The 12,819-nt window shown below is 54.2% G+C and overlaps 1 long non-coding RNA gene across 1 annotated transcript in view; it reads left to right on the plus strand.

Annotated features, from left to right (window-relative positions):
* LOC140396721 (uncharacterized) overlaps nucleotides 1-12,819 on the plus strand; it is a 103,233-nt gene that overhangs the window by 57,616 nt on the left and 32,798 nt on the right. The window lies entirely within an intron of this gene.

The following is a 12,819-nucleotide window of genomic DNA, read 5'->3' on the forward strand; positions in this document are numbered from 1 at the left end:
GGTGATGGAAAATTGTCGTGCATGCGGGTGAGCATAGGGGGTGGGAAGGAAAGAGTTGAGGCCATGTTCTTATGGAATGTTGGAGCAGGCACGAGGGGCCGAATGGCCTCCTCTTGCCCCTAATTCATATGCTCATATTTATTTTTGTATGTCCTAACTCCATTCACACCTATCATAGTCTGAATCATAAACTCCCGACAGTGCAGAAGGAGGCCATTCAGCCCATCGAGTCTGTACCAACCCTCCGAAAAAGTGCCCCATCCAGGATCAATTCCCTGCACAGATAGTCCATTTATTATCCTCTGATACAAACCAGCTTGATCTTTTCTCATGATTTTTTTTACGGGATGTGACCGTCACTGAATTTGTTGCTCTTTCCTAATTGCCCTTGACTACAATATTTGATGTTGTGGAGAGAGGAATCGCCTGCTATTCACCGCATTTCACAACTGCAGTACTGTTAAAATTAAAACAATGGCCTCTCTAAGTCAGTGAAAGGTGTCTGCAGGCGTTTCTGTGTTCACTTCTTTCTGATGCCTACAACACATTAATAGAACCTCATTTTCTCAAAGTACTTTCGCAGCCGTCTGGGCCTCAGGAATTAAATGCTGTCAGTCAGCAGTGAAAGTGCGAGGGTATCACTCTACAGACACCTGTCATAATTAAACTAATGGCTTTGGAAATTCAGTCTGATGTTGAATTTGTCTTCTACCAGGAGCAGCGCTGATTAAACTGCACCATTGACAGTTAGTGATGAGCTTTTGGCGATTGTAACTGGACCAGACTGGTTCCTAGTTATCACTTTTACAGTATTTTATGAAAACTGTTACAGCTTTTCAGCTGTTGTCGGCCATGGCTTGATGGGTAACACTCTGGCCTCTGAATCCGACTATAGATGGTATTGAACCTGCACCCCAGAGACCAGAGCCTCATAACCCAGGGCTGACAATCACAGTGTCGTACTGAGACTGCTGGAGGGGCTGCTTTTTGTACGGGACATCGCACCAAGCCCATCTGCCCATTCAGGTGGACACAAAGGATCCCGTGAAAGAGCGACAGCAGAGTTTTCACCGGCGTCCCGGTCAAACATTTATTCCTCAAGCAATAAAGGAATTATCTGGTCACATTGCTATTTGTGGAATCTTGCTGTGCACAGGTTGACTGCCGGTCTCCTAAATCACAACAGTGACTTCACTTTGAAAGGACTTTATTGGCTGCGATGTGCGTTTGGCACATCCTGTAGTCGTGAACGGTGCCATATAAATGACAAGCCTTTTGAACAGGGCCCACTGATGAAAGGTTGCAACCAAATTGAGTGAATCAGCTTGTACCATCCAACCCTCAATCTTGCTCTGGGACACCGTCAGAGGTTGTGAGGACCAGGATGTGAAATATGATATGAATTTTAATACACAATGAAATTAATTTGCCATTTGTTGAGCTCTGTCACTCCGCGGGCGATTTAAATTCCATCCGTGTTCCCAGTGACTTAGCGCAGGTCCATGAATGGGGTAGATTCGTCAGCAGCTCATTCCCAACTATCCCCGTCAGTGATCACATTGCCCGCCACATCACAACTTGTAATGCAGCCCATTCCAAATCGCACCGTAACACTCAGTCCCGAATGACCCGCACAGCCTCACTGCTGTTCATTTGTTTTGCTGTCCCACCGAAGCCACCGGCTGTGGCAACAAGAAAAAAAAATACTTTGGATTCTACACATTTTATCTGGCTTTTCAAGTCAAACGGGGCGATAAATCCCTCAAGAGCCAGCGCAGCTGCAAATGGGGAATGTTTATTCAATATGAATTCACACAGCGATTGCTCGATAAACAGTCCTGACAGGACGATGGAATACCCTGGAAATGAGGTGGCAGCCCAGCCAAAAGAAACAATCTGGGCCGAGTTTGAAACTTCTCTTTGTGAAATGAGGCGGCTATCAGATATATTCCGTCATTAAAGCGCATCAAACAGATTTACCATCTCAGAAACCGACCTAACCTCTGGGCAGTTTGGTGAGATGCTTTGTTCGTACAGGCGGAAACTTTGAAAAATAGCCTGAGGTTTCCATTCAAAAGTGACATTTGTTGTCTGGTTGGATAAGTTCAGAGCAGGGAAGCATGGCTTTTGGTGTTGGGATGCTCAGTTTGGTGAGAGAGTTTTGGAAATTTCAAACTGAGATTGACTTTTTTTATTCATTTACGAAAAGTGGCTGTAGCTGGTTAAGCCAACATTTATTGCCCATCGCTAGTTGCCCCTTGAGAAGATGATGATGAGCTGCCTTCTTGAACTGCTGCAGTCCCTGAAGTGTAGGTACACCCATTGTGCTGTTCGGGAGGCATTTCCAGAATTTTGAACTAGTGACAGTGAAGGAACGGCGATATATTTCCAAGTCAGGGGGGTGAGTGACTTGGAGGAGAACCTCCAGGTGGCGGGGTTCCCAGGTATCTGCTGCTCCTGTCCTTTTCAATGGTAGTGGCAGAGGCCGTCACCGCTGTGGCCCTGACACCACGGACAGGCACCCAGTGCCACAAGAAGGTGAACGACCTCGTCAGAGCAGGCAGGGTGAGCCTCCCCCATATCCCCATATCCCCCCTCCCCATATCCCCCCTCCCCCATATCCCCCCTCCCCATATCCCCCCTCCCCCATATCCCCCCTCCCCCATATCCCCCCTCCCCCATATCCCCCCCCCATATCCCTCATATCCCCCCTCCCCCATATCCCCCATATCCCCCCTCCCCATATCCCCCCTCCCCCATATCCCCAAGTGAATCCAGCCCTAACCTTAACCTCTGCAATGCACGCACAACCGATGGCGTGCATTCATATACCTGCCTAACACTGTTGCCTTTTACCCCTGCCACCACCCCCCCCCCCTCCCAGGAGAAGCGCGCACACAACAATAGGGAGCATGTGAGGACTGGAGGAGGGCCCGCTGATGAGAGGCCACTGACCGTACAAGGAAAGGGCCCTGGAACTGGCTGGCGGACCTGAGGACCGGGAGGTTGCTGATGCAGAGGTCGGGGGCCCATGAGCAAGTGAGCCACCAACAGCCCGTCCCCATATCCCCCCTCCCCTATATCCCCCTCCCCCGTATCACCTGATCACTGCCTGATGTCTAACCATGCATGCTTCATTGTGTATCGCAGGACCAAACGTCCAGGCACCCATCCCCGCAGATGCAGACCGCCCGCAGGATGCCCCTCGGAGACCACAGGAGACGGAGAGACCCGCACCCTCCAGCATGCGACGCCCGCAGGATGCCCCTCGGAGACCACGGGAGACGGAGAGACCCGGACCCTCCAGCATGCGACGCCCGCAGGAAGCCCCTCGCACACCACGGGAGACGGAGAGACCTGGAGCAACAGGGAGACGACACCCCCGTCACGTGCGGGAGCGACCACCCAGCGATGAGGGGGGCAGCCACAGGCCCCCGTCACATCCGAGCCAGGACACCACTACCCAGGACACCACTATCCAGGACACCCCTACCCGGGACACCACTACCCGGGACAGCACTACCCAGGACACCCCTACCCGGGACAGCACTACCCGGGACAGCACTACCCGGGACAGCCCTACCCAGGACACCCCTACCCGGGAAGACGAAATACTGGACAGTGACTCAGAGTGGATGGGTGGAGACGAACCCCCACCCCAAAGTGCCATGGAGTCAGAGTGGGACGAAGAGCACGACACAACGCCACTGCTGTCACCAACACCCTCCACCATCGCAGAAACACTCACCACGGTTGGGCACTTTAGTGATGAGGCGTCTGGTACACTCACTGGTGCGCACAACACAGCCGTCCCGGTACAGCAGGTGGAGGTAGGAGCAGCAGAGGGACCGGGCGGTCGGAGGGCAGCCCAGGCCAAGCGAACATCTGCCGCCCAGATGGATCCCGGGTTCCTGCAGTTACCACACCCACACATAGATCCGATGCAACCACCGACACGGAGACGAGCGAATAGGGTGACGGGTGGCTTGCGGCGGCTGCGGTCGCAGGTGGAGGAGTCCACCCGCGTCCAGGAGCTGGGAGTGGTCCCGGTCATGCGTGCCACCCAGGCTGACACCGCACGGGTGGCGTCCACGGTGGAGGCAATGGGTGCGACGGTGTCAGACATGGGGAACGGTTTGCGAGGCCTGGGGCCTTCCGTGCAGGCGGCGTCTGTGGCCCAGGAAATGGCTGCCCTCTCACAGGAGGCCATGAGCCAGTGCCAGCGCCAGATGGCAGAGGCGCTCAACGCCATAGCCCAGTCTCTGCAGGCCATGGCCCAGTCTCAGCAGGCCATAGCCCAGTCTCTGCAGGCCATGGCCCAGTCTCTGCAGGCCATGGCCCAGTCTCAGCAGGCCATGGCCCAGTCTCAGCAGGCCATGGCCCAGTCTCAGTAGGCCATCGCTGAGGGCATCGGCACCAGTGGCCATGTGCGAGCCGGCGTCGCACTGTCACAGACAGGGTTTGCCAACGCCCTGGGCTCCATGGCTGCAAACCTGCAGACCCCTGTCGATACCAGCACGGGCCTCCAGGACTGGCAGCGCCAGATGTCGGGGGCGCGTCGGATGGCCAGTCCGTTCGCATCCCCCACCCATGTAGAGGCCTGGGGGCCATCAGGCACCCCGAGGGAGGAGGAGGTGGTGTGGTCCGTCCCGGCTCCCTCTGTAGGGGAGGTCCCGGTACACCGCGACACCTCGGACTCCCCCCCCTTCCGTCCCAGGTGCATCGGGTGGGCAACGGGCAGGACAGGCTGGCAGCTCGCCATCCCAGTCGCCCGGGCCGCAGCCTGGCCCATCTAGGCCAGGACGCCCCAGGAAACGGCCGCCAAAGGGATCCAGTGTCAGAGGGCAGGAATCACAGGAGTCCACCTCCAGTTCTGCTGTACCGTCTGGGGAACCACGTAGACGTAGTCAAAGGGCCCGTAAGGCCAAACAATTAGACACTGAGTAAGTTGGCACGGGTGCAGGGCACAGATGAGTTTTAGGGGCTAGGGCACGTGCATGAACTCCTTTGGTTATTAAAGTCAATGTTACACCTACCGAAGCTGCCTTTGTGCTCTGTCCAAAGTGTGCGGGCGTGTCATGTACGTTGAGCGCAAGTGTGTGTGTGACGGGTGGTCTTACCTCAGCCCCAGGTGAGTCTGCCCCCTTCTCCCTGGGCCGCCATCAACATCCCCCGGGCAGAGGACGGGACCGTGTGCTGCAGTGTCACAGCCGCATGCAGGGATGGTCCGGGTGGATGGTGGTACTGTGGCCATGGGTCAGACATAGTCCAACGATATAGAGCCAGGAGCTCATCGCAGGGCGGGTTGTCATCATCCTCCATGGCCTGCGATAGACACGCGTCCACCCACAACTGGGTGAGCCCGGCCCGTTGTGCCGCCGGTGGATCGGCAATTGGGGGGGGGGGTGGTGTGCATGCGGGTGGGGTGTATGGGTTTGGGGAGGGGGGTGAGGGTGCTGGGTGGGTGGATGGGTGGGGGGTGTGGGTGGTCGGCTGTTGCCATGGTGTGCGGTCTGTGGCCATACTACCCGATTCCCACGCCCATCTAGTCAGTGAAGCGGGCGGCTATCAGTCTGTCCCGTGCCCGCTGGGCCAGCCGGTAACGGTGGACAGCCACCCGCCTGTGTCTACCCCGTCTGCCCTGACCATTGCCCCCATCCCCCTCATCTGGGGAGGACTGGGCCTCTTCCTGCTGCTCCTCCACTCCGCCCTCCTCTGCCTGCGGCACATCGCCCCTCTGCTGGGCTATGTTGTGCAGGACGCTGCACACCACAATGATGCGGCCGACCCTATCTGACCGATACTGGAGGGCGCCCCCAGAGAGGTCCAGGCACCTGAAACGCATCTTCAGCACGCCAAAGCACCTCTCGATCACTCCCCTTGTCGCTACATGGGCATCATTGTAGCGGTTCTCCGCCTCATTGCGTGGCCTCCGTATAGGCGTCATCAGCCACGATCGCAATGGGTAGCCCCTGTCGCCCAGCAACCAGCCCCTCAGCCGGGGATGGCGTCCCTCGTACATGCCGGGGATGGATGACCGCGACAACACGAATGAGTCGTGTACACTGCCTGGGTGACGGGCGCAGACGTGCAGGATCATCATGCGGTGGTCGCAGACCACCTGTACGTTCATCGAATAGGTCCCCTTCCTATTAGTGAACACGGCCCTGTTATCTGCAAGTGGCCGCACGGCGATGTGCATCCCATCGATCGCGCCCTGGACCATGGGGAACCCGGCAACGGCAGAGAAGCCCACGGCCCGGGCATCTTGGCTGGCCCGGTCCACGGGGAAGCGGATGTAGCGGTGCGCCATGGCATAAAGGGCATCTGTCACTGCCCGGATGCACCGGTGCACCGATGTCTGCGATATGCCGGACAGGTCCCCACTCGGTGCCTGGAACGACCCCGTTGCATAAACGTTCAGGGCCACCGTAACCTTGACGGACACGGGGAGAGGGTGTCCCCCGCCAGTGCCACGCGGTGACAGGTGTGCCAGCAGGTGGCAGATGTGTGCCACGGTTTCCCGGCTCATCCGGAGTCTCCTCCTGCATTCCCGGTCCGTGAGGTCCTGGTATGACTGCCGGGGCCGGTACACACGGGGCGCCCTCGGGTGCCTCCGTTGCCGTGGGGCCGCGACGTCCTCCTCCCCCTCCTCGTCCTGTCGGTCAGGTGTCCCTCCAGCCTGGGCGGCTGCCGCCTGCCCCTCTGCGGCAGCCTGCGCCGCCTCTCTGGCACGCTCCTCCTCCTCCTCATCCAGGGCAACATAGACATGAGCGGCTGCCACCACGGCGGCCAACATCGCTGGATGGTCTGAAAACATGACTGCCTGGTGGGGGGGGGAGGGGAACGACGACATGTCATCATTGCCCATATCCCCTCCTCCCCCCAGCCAGGTGGCATGGACCGCATGGGTCCAACTGTTGGAGGCTGGCACCTGGCCAGGTGGACCAACTCATTTGCCCTCCCATCACCCTCCTCGGCACGGACCCCTTCCCCAACCTCCACCCCGGCACGGACCCCCCCCAACCCCCAACCTCCACCCCAGCACGGACCCCCCCCAACCTCCACCCCGGCACGGACCCCCTCCCCAACCCCCAACCTCCACCCCGGCACGGACCCCCCAACCTCCACCCCAGCACGGACCCCCTCCCCAACCTCCACCCCAGCACGGACCCCACCAACCCCCAACCTCCACCCCAGCACGGACCCCCCCCCCAACCTCCACCCCGGCACGGACCCCCCCCAACCTCCACCCCGGCACGGACCCCCTCCCCAACCTCCACCCCAGCACGGATCCCCCCCAACCTCCACCCCAGCACGGACCCCCTCCCCAACCTCCACCCCAGCACGGACCCTCCCAACTCCCAACCTCCACCCCAGCACGGACCCCCCCCCCAACCTCCACCCCGGCACGGACCCCCCCCCCAACCTCCACCCCGGCACGGACCCCCCCCCAACCTCCACCCCGGCACGGACCCCCTCCCCAACCTCCACCCCAGCACGGACCCCCCCCCAACCCCCAACCTCCACCCCAGCACGGACCCCCCCCCCCCCCGCCGCACACACACACACACACAAGCTGAGACACACCTCGCCTCACGCAATCAGTCTGCGGCCACGCCATTTCCTGCCCAGAGCCAACCCCTCAGGCCGTCACTCACCACCTCGCTGGTCGGCGTGAGCCTGGAGCACCGGGTCACGCCGATGAAAAGGAGATTTGTTTCACGTCGACGGGACTTCGGCCCACCCGGAAGGGAGAATATCGGCAGGCCGAAAATCGGCTGCCTTGCGCAGACCCGTGACATTCTCCGCGGCAGCGGCGCCATTAACGCCCCGCCGACTTTTCTCCCTTCGGAGACTTCGGCGGGGGCGGGGGCGGGATTCACGGCGGCCAACGGCCATTCTCCGACCCAGCGGGGGGTCGGAGAATGACGCCCATTGTACTTTGATTTCCAGCAGGCATTTGATAAGGTGCCTCACCAAAGGTTATTGCAGAAAGTGAAAGCTCAAACTGTTGGGGATAACATATTGGTATGAATAGAAGATTGACTAGTTAACAGGAAACTGAGAGTAGGCATAAATGGGGACATTTTCTGGTTGGTGTGTCACAGGGACCAGTGCTGGGGCTTCAACTCTTTACAATTTCTATGAGTGATTTGGATGAAGGGACTGATGGTACGGTTGCTAAATTTGTTGATGACACAAAGATAGCTAGGAAAGTAAGTTCTGAAGAGATCATAAGGAGGCTACAAAAGAATATAAATGGATTCGATGAGTGGACAAAGATCAGGCTAAAGGAGTATAATATGTGAAATTGTCCATTTTGGCAGGACAAATAAAACAGAAGTATCTTACCTAAATGATGAGAGATTGCAGAGTTCTGAGGTGCAGAGAGATCTGGGTGTCTGAGTACATGAAGCACAAAAGGTTAGTATTCAGGTACAGCAAATAATTAGGGAAGCTAACAAAATGTTATTGCTTATTGCAAGAGTAATCAAATACAAGATTATCCAGGTATCTGGATTGTTTATTTTCATTTATCTTTATACTTGAATGTATCTCAAGTACCCTGCTTTGAAGCTACCCACAATGTTTATAAACATCTCGAAGTTGAGTGCTTTCATTTCCTCTTTTTCTCCGCAGAAAGCACTTACATGCTTTTGATGTGATCAGGAGCTGTCAATCATAGCTAGTTGGAGGGGGCTCTCAGATATTGTGGTCTGGTGGGGAGGATCGGGTCGCCCTCGTGTGCGTGCTGTGGGGTAGTGGGGGGAGGGAGAATGCCCCTACTTGTCAGCAGGAGGGGGCAAGATTTGCATTATAGGAAGGCCAGCTGCCAGACATCGGTATCAGGTTGCCTGCTTCCAATGGCTTCCCGATAGTGGGATTCTGATCGGAATCCCTTGGGCTCCCCGCCATGCATAAATTTGCATGACAAGGGGCAGCGAATCACTTCTGGGCACCATTCCTAGCGCCAGTGCAAAGTATAAGGAATTGTATTCTGGCGGGAGAACATAGGGCGGGATTCTCCTTTACCCTACGCCAATATCCTAATCAGCGATGGGGCGGAGAATCCCGTTTACGACCGAATTATAGCCAGTGAGCTTAACTTCGGTAGTAGGGAAGATGCTGGAATCTATCATCAAGGAAGAAATAGCGAGGCATCTGGATGGAAATTGTCCCGTTGGCAGACGCAGCATGGGCTCATAAAGGGCAGGTCATGCCTAACTAATTTAGTGGAATTTTTTGAGGACATTAACAATGCGGTAGATAATGGGGAGCCAATGGATGTGGTATATCTGGATTTCCAGAAAGCCTTTGACAAGGTGCCACACAAAAGGTTGCTGCATAAGATAAAGATGCATGGCATTAAGGGGAAAGTAGTAGCATGGATAGAGGATTGGTTAATTAATAGAAAGAAAAGAGTGGGGATTAATGGGTGTTTCTCTGGTTGGCAATCAGTAGCTAGTGGTGTCCCTCAGGGATCAGTGTTGGGCCCACAACTGTTCACAATTTACATAGATGATTTGGAGTTGGGGACCAAGGGCAATGTGTCCAAGTTTGCAGACGACACTAAGATAAGTGGTAAAGCAAAAAGTGCAGAGGATACTGGAAGTCTGTAGAGAGATATGGATAGGCTAAGTGAATGGGCTAGGGTCTGGCAGATGGAATACAATGTTGACAAATGTGAGATCCATTTTGGTAGGAATAACAGCAAAAGGGATTATTATTTAAATGATAAAATATTACAACATGCTGCTGTGCAGAGAGACCTGGGTGTGCTAGTGCATGAGTCGCAAAAAGTTGGTTTATAGGTGCAACAGGTGATTAAGAAGGCAAATGGAATTTTGTCCTTCATTGCTAGAGGGATGGAGTTTAAGACTCGGGAGGTTATGCTGCAATTGTATAAGGTGTTAGTGAGGCCACACCTGGAGTATTGTGTTCAGTTTTGGTCTCCTTACCTGAGAAAGGACGTACTGGCACTGGAGGGTGTGCAGAGGAGATTCACTAGGTTAATCCCAGAGCTGAAGGGGTTGGATTACGAGGAGAGGTTGAGTAGACTGGGACTGTACTCGTTGGAATTTAGAAGGATGAGGGGGGATCTTATAGAAACATATAAGATTATGAAGGGAATAGATAGGATAGATGCGGGCAGGTTGTTTCCACTGGCGGGTGAAAGCAGAACTAGGGGGCACAGCCTCAAAATAAGGGGAAGTAGATTTAGGACTGAGTTTAGGAGGAACTTCTTCACCCAAAGGGTTGTGAATCTATGGAATTCCTTATCCAGGGAATCAGTAGCGGCTCCTTCATTAAATGTTTTTAAGATAAAGATAGATAGTTTTTTGAAGAATAAAGGGATTAAGGGTTATGGTGTTCGGGCCGGAAAGTGGAGCTGAGTCCACAAAACATCAGCCATGATCTCATTGAATGGCAGAGCAGGCTCGAGGGGCCAGATGGCCTACTCCAGATCCTAGTTCTTATGTTCTTATGAATCAGGGGCGGCGCTTGTTTTCGGATGCTCCGCCCCTACAAAACGGCATCATCGCGGAGTACGCCACACGCTGTTGGGACAGCCTCAGGACATTACCTGAAGGCCCTCCCCCGATGCTCTGCTCCCGATGGGCCGAGTTCATGACGACGTGGGACATGTCTGCTCTCAGTTTTCGTCAACCTGGCGTGGCAGCTGCAGACTGTGTCCAGCACTGCCACAGTCGGGGGGTGGGGGGAGCTGTACTGCTGGCTGGGGGGCTTTGGCGACGGCTGGCGAAAAGGTGTCCAGGGAAGCACTGTCTGTCAGGTCGGGTCCTGCATGTTTTACAGCACGACAGCTGCAGGTCATCACCGTCGCATGTGCGGCCACGGACCGGCAATTCTCCAGGCGTTTATGTTGGGAAGTCCGAGCATTTCACATGGCGCGGCTGCTAGTCCCTCACTAGTTGGAGCATCGGTGCGGGGGCAGCACCAGCCTTTTCTTCATAAAACCAAACACTTCCTCTGGACATAGCCTCAAAATCGGAGAATCCAGCCCATAGTCTCCCAAATGGAGAATCGAGCTCTAAGTGTTACAAATGGGGGTTGTTTTTGTTGTTTTGTTGCATGGTCACTTTCAGAGTTTAGTCAAATGACAGTCCGTAACGTCATTAGCTACTCTGCGGGCTTTGGGTCGGTCTGGACTTAGCCTTTGTACAGTTCACAACCTCATAAACCTCTGTTGATTATTGTGTTCAATCCACGTGCTTCAGCATTTCTATTCTTTCATCCTGTAAGGTAGAATACAGAACAATAAGGTCCTGAGGGTCTTGACAAGGTGGATGTGGAGAGGATGTCTCTTCTTGTGGAAGAATCAAGAAATAGGGACCACTGTTTAAAAATACGGGGTCGCCATTTGAGACAGAGGTGAGATCGGCCATGATCTTATTGAATGGTGGAACAGGCTCAAGGGGATGAGTGGACAACTCCTGCTCCTGGGGCAGACGTTCAGAGTTCCCAGTTTTCAGTGTGCGAGGGAACTTTGAACGACATTCTGGAGAGACACGGTGATCTGGAAGTTGGTCTTGAACTCACCGCCTCCTAACGAAAAGGGGAGGGTCCAACCAACCGAGCCAATCTGGGCAGCTGAAACAGCGAGTAGCGAATGATGTGGGAGAGACTGTGCAGGGAGATTGGGGCAACAGTGGATTCAATGGGTCATTTTAGCAAATTAAGTTATTGAAGAGTGCAAGCGAGACAAAATGAGATTGCATTAATCTTTGCAAACCTGGTGGTCTCCTTCCAGTTTGGTCACTTACTGAATGCAAGAATATATTGGCTGATATCCTGGGGACAGAATAATCTCCAAGCCACTCTGCAAAGTCGAGGAAGAAAAATCATTTAAATAAAATATTTTTTCATTTTCTTTGAACACCTTTGTTAATAATTATAGAAATATTGGAACTGGGGGCCGGTCACGGAGAGGGGGGCAGTGGCTGTCGGAGGCAGAAGGTCATTTGATGAAACACCCAGGAACGTATCCGACCAGAGTTTGCAACCCCGACACCCGGGGGATGACAGAAGTATTGAGGGTAACTTGGAAAGCTAGCATCTGTGTCTGATAAAAACCGAACATCTGTCTACACTTCCTGCCTAAAAATAACCCTGAGCTATTGTACTGAAAGAGGTCAGGAGTTTAAATCCAGGCAGGGTGCACTGAGACATTGAAGTGAATAAATCTGCTCGTGAATGGACTGGTACTCTATAAAATGACCATCAAAGTTGTTGGACGGTTGTAAAAACCCTTATGAGTTGTGTGTCCGCATGGAACTCCAATCTCACACTATGCTGGTGACTCTTAATGTCCTTGAGGCACCTTGGGAGGGGCGATAAATAATGTTCCTCCATCCAGAGAATAAAAGGAAATATAACTTCCTGTTAGCAGCGTACTCTGCTTCCCCATTTGTTGTCAGTTTAGCTAGTTAACTATAATCAGTACCGAATGGAAAGAAAGGTTTAAAAAAAAAAGAGGCTAAATCCATGACTTGGACATGGAAGGAGTAGTGTTTATACTTGTGAAATTTGGTGACTGCGGGAAATGTAGCAAACACTTTGCACACAGAAAGATCCCACAACGCCATGTTCTGCTGTCTCAGAGGGGAGCATGCCCCCCCACTGAACTGCAGCCGATACCATCGGTGAGAGAATAATGACACCCGCATTCCACCGCCAGTGCCCTCTAACCTGCTTCTGTTCAACAAGAACCTGAGCCTTGTCCCTGGGGAGTGTCATAATATCCACTCTTATGTATAATGAGCTGCAGACAGGCAGTGATTGACACACAGGATA

The sequence above is a fragment of the Scyliorhinus torazame genome, chromosome 20, assembly GCF_047496885.1.
Source record: "Scyliorhinus torazame isolate Kashiwa2021f chromosome 20, sScyTor2.1, whole genome shotgun sequence".
Lineage (NCBI taxonomy): Eukaryota > Metazoa > Chordata > Chondrichthyes > Carcharhiniformes > Scyliorhinidae > Scyliorhinus > Scyliorhinus torazame.